The following is a 12,847-nucleotide window of genomic DNA, read 5'->3' on the forward strand; positions in this document are numbered from 1 at the left end:
ATGGGGAATCCTCAAATTTCCTTGCCCCGTCCCCTATATTGGGCGGGTTCAAGTAGAAGTGTAAATCGAGTCGTGTTGGGCCAAGCCTTGGGCTAGGCCAGGCCGCAGACCGAGCCAAGCTATGAGAGGTCCATTTTAAAAAAAATGAAAAAGATGTTTAAATTTTCATTTCATATGATTTTTAATGTATACAATTGTTTATATATACAATTAAACCTATTCATGGGCCAAGTACCCCAATGGCCTGGCCCGATACTATTACAAAAAGTACTTATGTTACATATATATATATATATATATATATATGTGTGTGTGTGTGTGTGTGTGCTTCATAAATTATTAATAAATATCAATTTACTATTAGTAAATATAAATCACTTTATTAATTTATTAAATTATTACTAAATTAATATAATATTAGTTTATAAAAGTATACTGAAAATAAGACATTTTGTGTATAGATCAAGCTTTGAGCTCGAACTTGAGCTTCAGGTTTTATATAAGGGTTGGGCTCATGCTCAAGATCTCGGCCCGATGGTCGGGCCAGGTTCAGGCTCGCACATTTGTTGTTAATAAAGAGGCATGTGTTAATTATAAAACTGTGATTCTTACAAATTAAAATTTTTATTTAATTCTAGTCTAGTATTAAATATATATATATATATATAGCATTTCTATATATATTAATATAAATTTTTTTATTTAAATATTGTATAATAATATTTACCATATATGCATATAACTTCCAAGTTGAGCTTATTACGATTTGTTTTTTTGTGTTTTTTCATTATTATTCAGTAATTTTTGCATATGACTATTTTTCAATAATTTTTAGTATTTTCATCATTTAAATAACTAAATAAATACCATAGTTAATAAAAAAATACAACTAATTTCAAAATTTTTTTAATAATTTATGGCTTGGGTATTTTTTTAATAAATTTTGGTATTTTTTTAAAATAAAATACTATTAATTGTACCTTTTAATTATTTTCAGTAAATACCCTTATTAATATAAAATATCGTTAATTTTCAATAATTTTATTTATTTTTAGTATTTTAATTATGTTTAGGTTTTTCAAATTTTTTTTTGGATTTTTTATTAATTGTTGGTATTTTAAAACTATCAATTAGTATTTTTATTAGCGTTTATTAAGGTCTCAACTCATAAATTATTTAATAATATTATTAAAACTATCAATTAATATTTTTATATTTAAAATTCTTATTTTAATAGCGTTTATTAAGTTGCATTTTTAAGTGGAATTGAAACACATTTTTAATTTTTACTAAGTTTTTGTTAATATATATATATATATATTACTGTTAATACTGTGTTCAATACTGTTAATTAATAGATACAGTATTTTTTAGAATAATGTTGATTATTAAAAATTATGAAAATACTATTAATTATAAAAAATAATTACTATTAATTTTCGTTTTTTTGAAAATACTGTTATTTAATAAATACATTACTATTAATTGCAGTTCATTTTTGCTACTTCGTTTGTGGTTATCTTTTTGAAAATATTGTTATTTAATAGATACTTTTTTATTAAATTACTATTAATTAATAAATACATTATTTTAATAAATGCAGTAATTATTAAATACTGTACTTATTAAAATACTGTAATTATTTAAATGTCATTAAATGTAATTTTTTAAAAATAATTACTTTTAATTAGAATTACTGATCATTTTTTGATAATTACTATTAATTACAGTTAATTTAATTAAATACTGTAATTAATACTAATAATTAATAAATACAGTTTTTAAAAATAATGTAATTTATTAAAAATTGTGAAAAATACTGTAATTATAAAAAAATATCGTAATTATTAAATTATTGTTAATTAATAAATACATTATTTTAATAAATTATGTAATTATTAATACTTGTAATTAGTAAATACTGTTAATTACTGTTAATGAATTAACAGTAGTCAATTATGTTGTATTAACAATAATTAATTCATTAAAAGTAATTAATTATTGTTAATGTTAATCAACATTAAATTTGTTGACATTAATTATTGTTAATGTTAATCAACATTAATTAGTGTAATTAACCGTGTAATGCATGATTGGTGCGAACCATCCATAACATGGTTCGGGTTCGAAGTACCCGGTATTCTATCAAAATGGGTCGCAAAAAAACCATTTTCGTTGTCTTCTTCGCCTGATCATTGAAATGGGTTCTATGATGACCCGGTTATTTTTTTTCATTTTTATTGCCTTTTTTGCTGTTTTCTCTACTTTTTAATGAGTCGGTTTTATTTTTGATACTCAACATCAGAAAAATACTTAATAATGCACCCAATAATGCAAAAAAGGAAAAAAAAAAGACCTAATCAAATCTTTTTTTTTACAAAAAATAAACACCTAATACGTACTTGGTCTAAGTAAGCAAAATGGAGAATGCAAAATAATCCCGAGATGCTTCCTCGAAGCTAAATCACGTTTGCTCGAGTGAATTTGAATATGAGACCTAAGTAAAGTTAGACTGAAGAAAGAAAAGAGAAAACATGCATGGGAGTCCAAGAGTTTTTGTAGAAAAGCTTGGAAGTCCAAAGTTCCTACGCTTCCTATAGATTAAATTTAATGTCATACATGGGCGAGAGGGGCTTTGGAAGTCAAAACGTTCCTAGGCTTCCTACAAGATTGGTTGTGAGATAATTACGTGGATTAAAAATTAAAAAAATAATAAAAAATACAAAAAAATAGAATTGGGGGCTTCCTGCAAGGAGAGACATGCTGACAAGGCACGACCAATTTTAATATATATATATATATATATATAAAGAGAGAGAGAGAGAGATTATGTTTTGAAAAACCCACCAGTAGTCTAGTACTCCTTTCTTTCTCTTGCCCCCTCTTTCTTTCTCTCGCCCTCCTTCCTGCTCAATAGTTCACATCGTCTCTTTTCTCTCACCCTCCCTGTTCCACATCGACCACCGATGATGGTTGTGCCATTGGACATCGATCGCCAACGACAATTACTCATTCTCTCTCTCTCTCTCTCTCTCTCTCAGTTTTCTTGTTTCCTCTTTTTCCCTCTTCCTCCAAATCGGTAACCCAGCACTCCGTTCGGGCCGTCGCTGCAATCACCGATTTTGCTGCAACCACTAGGCATCGGACAAAGCACGAACAATATGTCAAAATGTAGTGTACTTTGTTTTCTGGCTGCAATCATGGTTTTCAAAACCGGACTGGCCCAGATGGTCAGACCGAAAAAACCGGTAACTGGTTAGGCTCTTGGGTCCGGTTACACTAAAAACCGAAAATCTTTAAAAACATTGAAATTTTCAAAACACTGCTAACTCGGGCGTTCAGACCGCTAAACCGTTCAACCCGGGCAGCAGTTTGCGTATTCTCTTTTTTATTTTCAATGCTTTAAATAAAATAAAAAAACAAAAATAAAATTACTTTAATATCCCCATCCCAAATCAATTAATCGAATGTAGGGTTAGAACCCCATTTTCGTTCTAACCCTTCATTCTTCCCTCCTCTCAGCCCTCACACCCAACCAACCACCTGTGGTAGCCAGCACCTCCGACGTTTGACGGCGATACATACCGACCGACGATGATTAACGGTGATCGGCGTCGGCGAGTTTGCAGTAGCGGCCAACGTTTTTTGCGATTTGCAGCACTTGGCTTTGCGGTAGGCGATTTTGCAGTGACGGCCATCCCTCACACCCAACTGACCACTTGCAATGGGTAGCACTTCCAGCGTTCAACGACGACACACACTAACCGACCACGACTAGCGGCAACCAGCGACAGCGAGTTTGCAGCGGCGGCCAGCGTCTTTTGCAATTTGCATCACTTCCAGGCTTTGCGGCAGGCGAGTTTGCAGCGGTGGCTATCCCTCACACCCAACCGGCCACCTGCGACAGCCAGTACCTCTGGTGTTCGATGGCGACACACACCAACCGACCGCGATTAACGACAACCGACGACAGCTAGCATCTTTTGCAATTTGCAGCACTTCCAAGTAAAAATTAGTGTATTTTTTTTGATCAATTAGGTAAAATTAATGTGTATTGAAGTCTTTTACAGATCAATCTTGGTTGCATAGCAATCTAACATTCTAGAGTGAATGCTCATATTTCCCCCCTTTTATTTTGGTGCTAGGGGAATCTATCTCTGTGAATCTTGATTTTAGGTCAAGTATTTTTTGCATTTTAGGACTTAGCATTCTAGAGTTTTTTTTTCTGTATTTTTTGCAATTTTTTGTTTTATTTTTCTGATTTTTTTTAATCTTTTGTGCTTTTTCTATATTTTTTAGATTTTTTTGTATTTTATTTTTATATTTTTATGTATTTTGTACTGGATTATTTTTTATTTAGATAGTTTTATTTTCTGTAGTTTTTTTTGTTTTTTATTTAATTTTATGCTATTTTTTTATTTATAAATATTTTTAATTTTTAATTTATTTATGACATCACGGGTTGAACCATTTGACTCGGACGGTCGACCCGTTTAACCAAAAACCGGTCCCCTAACCGACTTTGTTTCCAGTTCATTTTTAAAAACCATGGCTGCAATTGGATAATGACTTTGGTGAAGTCCATACATACTGGGTGGGACTCTATTTGACTACTGAGTATTCAATTCCACCAATTAATTTAATTGGCCCCATTAAATGATGAAGAATTGCAATCAAATGATCATGATGGGCAGCAAGTTACTGGTGAATGGGGTATATGAATTAGATTCCAATCTCAAGGTTAAAAACTTGAAAAGTGACAACCTATGGATATGAGAAAAAGGATATATTCCCTTCTTTTACCTTCCTTTGTTAAGTTCCACCCATTAACAAATGTTCAACCCTAGCCCGCCCAATTTGCAACTCTACTTTGTTCCTTTATTTATAAAATTTGTTTTTCTGATTTTTTGGATCTCTGAATGTAAAGTTATTGTTCGGGTACCTGAATGTGGCAACCTTTGAGAAATGGCTATTTTTACAATAATAAGTAATTACAAATTATTACTTAAGAAAAATAATTATGCGGATTAATAAAATAAGTAATTAATTACGTAATTGATAGCATTCGATGATAGCAGTTAGCGATTTGTTTAGAAGCATTACCGAAATGCTCTTATCTCCGAATGCTTTTTATCTTTCACTTCTAATGATCAATGATCTATATAGTCACATACTCACATACACAAACATGATTCAACAATAATAAAAGCTAACTAACCTGGTTATCAAGAATAAACATTCGTTAAAGAAAAGTGGGTTTTAAAGCTTTAGCTTGGAATTTAGATGCTAAATCCGGATATACACACATTTTGAAGTTCATATCTATACTGTTGGAATCATGTTTTCAAATTTATAGGTCAAAGTACCAAAACAATTATAAAACAAAAAAAAAAAATCAAAATCCGCTCTTCTTTCAGAACTAGTTTGTATATTACAGGTTCTTCAACATCTTGACACAATCATCAAGGTTGTGTATTGACCAAACACAACCCAAATGAGATATTTAATAAAACAAAAAAAAAATCAAAATCCGCTCTTCTTTCAGAACTAGTTTGTATATTACAGGTTCTTCAACATCTTGACACAATCATCAAAGTTGTGTATTAACCAAACACAACCCAAATGAGATATTTAATAATCTTTCATTCCCGTATGTATTGACTAGAATCCCATGGCTGCATGGATGCACAGACCAATCGTGATCCCTCAATATATATTGAGATCCCTCTCCATATATATACATATATATATATATATATATATATATATATATATATAAAATCAGGTAGAAATTAAAAGATAAGGAAAACTTAAGAAAAAAACAAATTCAAGATTATTGTTTCGGTTGAATTCAACTATCTCTATAAAGAATTCAACAAAAATGAATTTATAGTTGAGATTAGATGAGTTTATAGATTTGGGTGGTTGGCCAAGTTTAAGTATCTTTGCAACAAGTCAACACACAGTCATCCAGGAAGTTGGTAAGTTGAGAAGTATATAGATTTGGGTCATTTATGAAATGGTCAATAATTAAGGAATTTGGTAGATTTGGTATTTCATTTGACAAGTAATAGTAATACTACCATGAATTCATATCAATATCATAAACAGTCTCGTTAAACAAGAAATATAATCAAAGCAGTATTAGACTAGATCAAAATTCAACGGTTGGTGCATTCAACCATCATTCAACCTAAACCCCAGCATGAAGCAGTCCTCCCAAACCCCAACATTCAACCAACTTCTATTACTGGAATTCTTTTAAAAATCACAAAGAAATATTATTGGTATCTATAGCAAAGTGGGATGAGAAGGAATAAGGATTTAATGTAACTCAGTGGGAAAACGATGGGTGAACACTAAACAATTAAAATCAGGCATGCATATAGTGAAGCAAAAAAATAGATATGGTTTAGGTATAATGGTTCGATCTGGAGAAGCAAAACTGTTAGTAAAATGCAAAAATCTCGATCCCTTAATTATTGCAGCAAATAACTAACACCGGATACAATAGATAGTTGTTAGGGTTTTAGGGTTCAAAATCGTTAGAGGTTAACATTTTAACATGTTCATGCTTTGTCTGATGCTCCATGGTTGCAGCAGCGACTCGAACAAAGTGCAAGGTTGCCAATTCAAATGAAGAGGGAAGAAGAGGAAACAAGAAAGCTGGGGGGAGAGAGAGAGAGAGAGAGAGAGAGAGAGAGAGAGTAACCGTCACTGATGGTCGGTGTGGAATAGGGAGGGCAAGAGAAAGGAGTGTTGAGCAGACGATTTGAACTCCTGAGCAGGAGGAAGGGCGAGAGAAAGAAAGGGGGCAGAGAGGAAGAACCGAAAAAGACTAGCGAGTTTTTCAAAATATAGTAAAAATAATAAATAAAAGAACGGTCGTTACTAACCAATGACGTGTTAAATTTGAATTGGTAGTTGCAAAGTTTTTTTCTGCAACCATGAAGTAGATGATGTGACCTCTAGTTTCATCCATTGCTTATGCTTTTAATAAAAACAAAAAGCAACACTAATTGTTTAAAAAAAGTAGGGTAAATTGCTAAAACCTTTCCCGAAGTTTTTTGACCGTTGTTGAAACCTCTATGCAATTAAAATCATCTTTCCTGACTTTTCTAATACAGCTGCAAGTAGATCCCTTCTATTAGAATCCTGAATTAATTTGTCCAAAATGCCTAGTTACTTTTGACAAAAATGTTTTTATTTTTCAAATTTTCTTTTCATATCAATCACTACACCAAGGTCTTTCAATCTCTATTTCAAAATTGATTTATTTTTCAAATTTGTCATTCATATCAATCGCTCAAAAGGTAAAACTGCAACTTTAAACTCAATTTTTTATTATTTATGAAGTTTGCATTGATTTTTTTTATAGATCAGCCTCAATAGTAACTGCATGGTTATTTTGGACATTCCCATACCTCTTATATGAAGATTTTAAAGAAGGAATCTACTTGCAACTATGTCAAAAAATTTAGGGGAATTGATTGCAATTAACAAACTTTAGGGAAGGTTTCAGCAATGTACAAAAACTTTAGTAGAGGTTTCAGCAATGAACAAAAACATTAGGAGAGTTTCAGCAATGTACTCTTAACAAATTTGGTATTTGCTGAAAGTTGGGGGAAATTAAGTTTTTAAATTTTTAATAAATTATAGATACCCACCTTGTATTTCGATGGTGTGATAATTAACACCCAATTTTTGTTTTACTACAATGTCCTTCTCCTCGTATTTCCATCACTATGCCCCTTTCATTTAACGGGATCAAGGTTCAAAGTATTGATACACCTTTGTGTATCAACCTATAGGTATTTTGTGTGATACTCCTTTTATTTAATGGGATTAAGTTTTATAATTTTAATAAATTATAGATACCCACCTTGTATTTCGATGGCGTGATAGTTAACACCCAATTTTTGTTTTACTACAAAGACCCTTCTCCTTGTATTTCCATCACTATGCTCCTTTCATTTAACGGGATCAAGGTTGAAAGTATTGATACACCTTTGTGTATCGACAAGTGTATAGGACCTATAGGTATTTTGTGTGATTCTCCTTTTATTTTTTTATTTTTTCATGTTTTATTTTTATACATATATATATATATTATTTTAAAAAATGGATTCTCGAGAACACTTGTAAATAGGTGTATCGAGGATCAAAAGATATGATACGACACACCCGATACAAGATGATATTTGATACTTCAACCTTGAATGGGATATTAACCCATAGATGATGGCTACGATCTTGAACCAGTTATAGCTGAGATTTGGGATCAAATTTCATTGCTATTAGGGCTCCCCCAGTTTGTATAGTGCCATGAAGCCCAAAATTGGGATTTTGGGATTCATTATAAAACTAAAATTACCAAATTACCCCTGTAAAGTTCTATGAGTTGATAGGGACAATGGTAAAAAAATATGAAAATATCCACTCAAAGCATTTCAAGATCAGCTACTTATTTTAGATGTTGAAGATGAACCATTCATTCAATAGTACTTCCACAAACCATTGTTGATTCAGCCGGTTTAATTGTTTGAATCATCACTTAGCATCTATTTGGCATCGTTGTTGTTGCTCTATAAAATGGCGCCGCATCAGTGTCATGTAGGAGAAAACGATGCTCCAGGAAACAACCATCTGTTTGGAAACATTTTTCCATAGAAAACGGTGCTCCAAGCCACGTCTTGGAAATTGGGAAGGCATGGCTTGGAGCAACGCCAAATTTGACGTTTCATAGAACTGCAGCTCGTTGTTGCCAATAGGGTAGTGATGTAGTAGTGGATAATGGGTAGAAGTGCAGAAAACGTTTTTTAGAGCATTCGTGCTAAACAGAAAAAGTTGTTGTTGCTCTAGGAAACGTCCTACCTAACAACAATGATTCCAAACAAAATAAAGGCACTGTTTTCCGAGAAAACGGTGCTTCCAACCCACACATCAGCAACACCGTTTTCTCTGCATCTACAGCATCGATGCCAAACATATACATAGTCATACATCTGGGTCTAGTTCTATCAAAATCTGGGAATTGATAAAAAAAATGCTGACTTTGTAAAAAATTACTCAATCCCGATGATTAGACAATTGACTCGTTCAACCCAATGATCAATTCACGGGTTGCTATAACTTTACACTTTGATGTTCAATTGGAATAATCTCATTTACTTTCAAATGAAATATCATTTTCACAATTCCTACTTTGGGTGTTGTGTGGGTATTTTTTTTTTCTTATGTGGCGCCCAGTACGTGGTAATTACGTGTAATAAAATGCAATAAATAAATGTTGTATTGCACTTCCTAAAACCCACCTATAGAACATGTGGTTCTACTACATGTTTGATCGTGTGCCTCGTAAAATGGGAAGGTACCATACAAACATTTCAATTTTCAACTAGTGGGTAAGCAACTCAATAATCCATATCAAAGGACCAAGCGTCAATGAGCCTCGTGCACCTTACGTGATGTTCAACTAAAGCATGTAATAACATAACTCACCAGTATAGGGGTGGCTCGTTGTATATCAGCTGGTTCATTCCAGTATTTACGGGTGGAGCCAAGTATATTGATAGGGGTCCTCCCCCAATACTTTAAAAAAATCTGTAATAGACCCTACTTCTTAGCCATTTTTCCTTAAACCCTACTTATATCCCTATCTCATTTTCTTGTTTAACTCCCCCCTCCCCCTGAAAAAAAAAAAGAAAATTCCTAGCTGCGCCATACCGATATTAACATGAAATTGATTCCCACAACCACCAATTAGGAGAAAGGGGGGTTATTAATGGTGTTTGGCACCCCACACCAATACAAAAAAAGCATAACTTGTAGAAAAGCCTAATTTTATATATGATATGATATACATATTCAAAATTTCAAAATATATATAATATTATCATGCACGTATTTAGATATAAAATATAACAAAAATTCACTCTAAATTTTTAAACTATGAAGATATTAAATAGGAAATCATATTGGGCAAACTTTAATGTACGTATGAAGTATAAGGTGAATGAACTAGTGTAAAATAATACATTATAGTGACATTTTTAAAGTTTTTGATGATAAATACACCATGTGAAATGTGAAATTACCATGATTTTTAAAACCAAACCGGTGGCCGAACCGGTTAGGGCACCGTTTTCTGGTTCGGCGGTTCAACCGTCCAGGTCGAACACCCATGACTTCATAAATAAATAAAAAACAAAAAAATACTTATATATAATAAAAAACACCATAGAAAGTTAAATAAAATACAAAAAATACACAGAAAAATACAGGAAAAAGAACAACATATGAAAAAATAAAAATATAAAAAAAATAATAAAATACAGAAAATTTAAAAAAATATAGAAAAAATTCCAACTGTAGTACTTAGACCCTTTTGGTCTACCTGAAGCATCCATGCCAAAAGATCTATAGTCTAATAACCAAAAACCCAAGGCCCTGATGCAAGGCAACTTGCTCCATCTTGCCTTGGGGTAGTCTAATAATCTGTAGTTCCAAAAGATCTGTAGTTCTGAATTTCCAATCAGAAACCAAAGAGATAGGTTTGGCATGGTTGGGCGGTTTGAAAAATTCCATTCTTTCCATTCTAAAATGCTCAGTCAATAATGGTTATAGAATCGGATGAACTCCTAACTTTCAACATGAACATCTAGAGATGGGTGGATAAGACTTCCCTACAATTTACATATATGCAAAAAAGATGTTTGAAATTAAGCGACTATGGAGTCACCAAGTCAAAAATGCATCATTTTTATTCAAACATATTCTGCTTGTAATCTATCAACTTATGGTATGTTGCTCATAATTATAAAGCATTCACTAAAAGCCTTTGCCTAGTAGATCCAAAGCAAATTGATGAACCAAATGAAGAACAAACAGGGGCTGATGAACCAAATGAATGAAAAAATTCAAAAAATCAATTAAATCACAAAAAAGTTATACCTTCAGGGATTCGCCGCTGGTGGGCTCGGACAGTCGGGCTTGGTTGTAGGCAAGTTGCTGCTGCAAGCCTACAAGTGCTGCTCCAAGAAGTTTGACAATGGGCTTGCTCGCCAACGCCCAATGTTGAGTGTCGAGTGCCGTTGCAAGTTGCCGCTGCAAGTGTTGGTGTCTGGTGAATCTTTACGTTGTCAAACGTTGTTGCAAGTGCTGGGGTGAGGGTGACTCTTTTTGGTGTGTGCTGCGATGCCGGAGGTGATGGCCGCCGCAAGTGGTAGGGTGTGAGGGTTGAGAGGACTAAGGAGTGAGGAGGGAACTCGGGAAATAACCCTAAAGCTAAAGGGAAAACCGAATAATAGATTCGAACTAGTTGGGATATAATAGATATTTTATTTTTTGTTTTTTATTTAAAACATTAAAATAAAAATATTAACCTGAGAACTGCTGCCCGGGTCAGCGGTTTTCTGAATTTTTCAAGGTTTTTTAACAAATTCCAATTTTTAATAAAACCAGACTTGGGTGGCTGACCGGTTACCACCTTTTTCGGTCTGACCGTCTGATCCAGTCCAGTTTTGAAAACCATGAAAATTACAGCTTATGAAACATAAATCAATGAAAAGTAAATACACCATGTCATGCTTTTAATGTGATTGGTTGAAATTTTAATATAACATGCTGTAATGTGCGTCATAGTTGGATTCATACAAATCTGGATTTCCTAAATATAGGAGATGTTCCCAATGTAAGGTTGCAACATGCAATGAAGTGGGTGTGAGGAGGAAATCCAATTGATTCATACATGTATTTACCAATTATGATTGCACATGCTCACTCAGCTATACATAGTTAGCTAATGACTATGAAAAGCTTTGGCCATCTCTAAAAAAAAAATCCTAGGTCTTTATACACATGAGTCACATGACCCATTATCCAGTCCAATCCTTTGTTTTTAATTAAAATTTTAATTGCAGTTACTCTTTTGCCCTGCACTCATGGTAATGTGTCATGCACATGAAGCTTTAAAACAAGTCAAGCTTAGGATTGTCAATGCGTAAGGGTTTGTAATTTTGAAATATCATGGACCCGCAATCAAACCAAACCCTATAGGATTTACAATTTTGGAACCAGAATCAAACCAATTGATTATTGGGACAATTGGGTTCAGCCTGATGGACCCAATTATAATAAACCTGTATACAAAAAAACAACAATTGAGTTCAACAGTGGAGACCAATTTCAAACTCCCAACGACCGAGTACAACAGTGGAGATCAATTTAAAATGAAAAACCCTTAATGGCTTAGTCTCAATAGCCGAGTTCAACAATACAGATTAATTTTAAATGAAACCCTTAATGATTTAACCCCAATAGCGAAGTTCAACAGTGGAGATCAACTATTAAAAATAAGAAGAAAATCAATTGACAAAAACTAAAAAATGAGAGAGAGACTGATGACGGAGAGAGAAGAGATTGATGAGAGAGGAGATTGGCAGCGAGAGAGAAGGGACCAACAAGAGAGAATATACCAACGGCGAGAGAGGAGAAATGGACGGACAACTAGAGAGAAGATCGAGTTGTCCCATCTGTAACCCCTTTTCCTATTTTCTATACTTACAGAGTTCCAACTTCGTTTTTGCCTTTCAAAATGGAGAAAACAAAAAAGGCTCACTTCAATGAGACGGAATCTGCTCCTAACAAATAATAACTAATATTCACGGGAGATGTTTTCAATGTACGATACGATGTACGTGTGAGGCATCAGATGTGAGGTGCAGAATGAAACCCTGTCCAATTGATCGTTTTGAACATATGTTGTTTAAATATTACATAATATATAATTTATTAACTATATAATTAATCTATTAACTACATAATATATATATATAAAGTCGGTTTC

Source organism: Nelumbo nucifera, chromosome 4 (assembly GCF_055504915.1).
Source record: "Nelumbo nucifera cultivar China Antique chromosome 4, China Antique-T2T, whole genome shotgun sequence".
In the NCBI taxonomy this organism is placed as follows: Eukaryota; Viridiplantae; Streptophyta; class Magnoliopsida; order Proteales; family Nelumbonaceae; genus Nelumbo; species Nelumbo nucifera.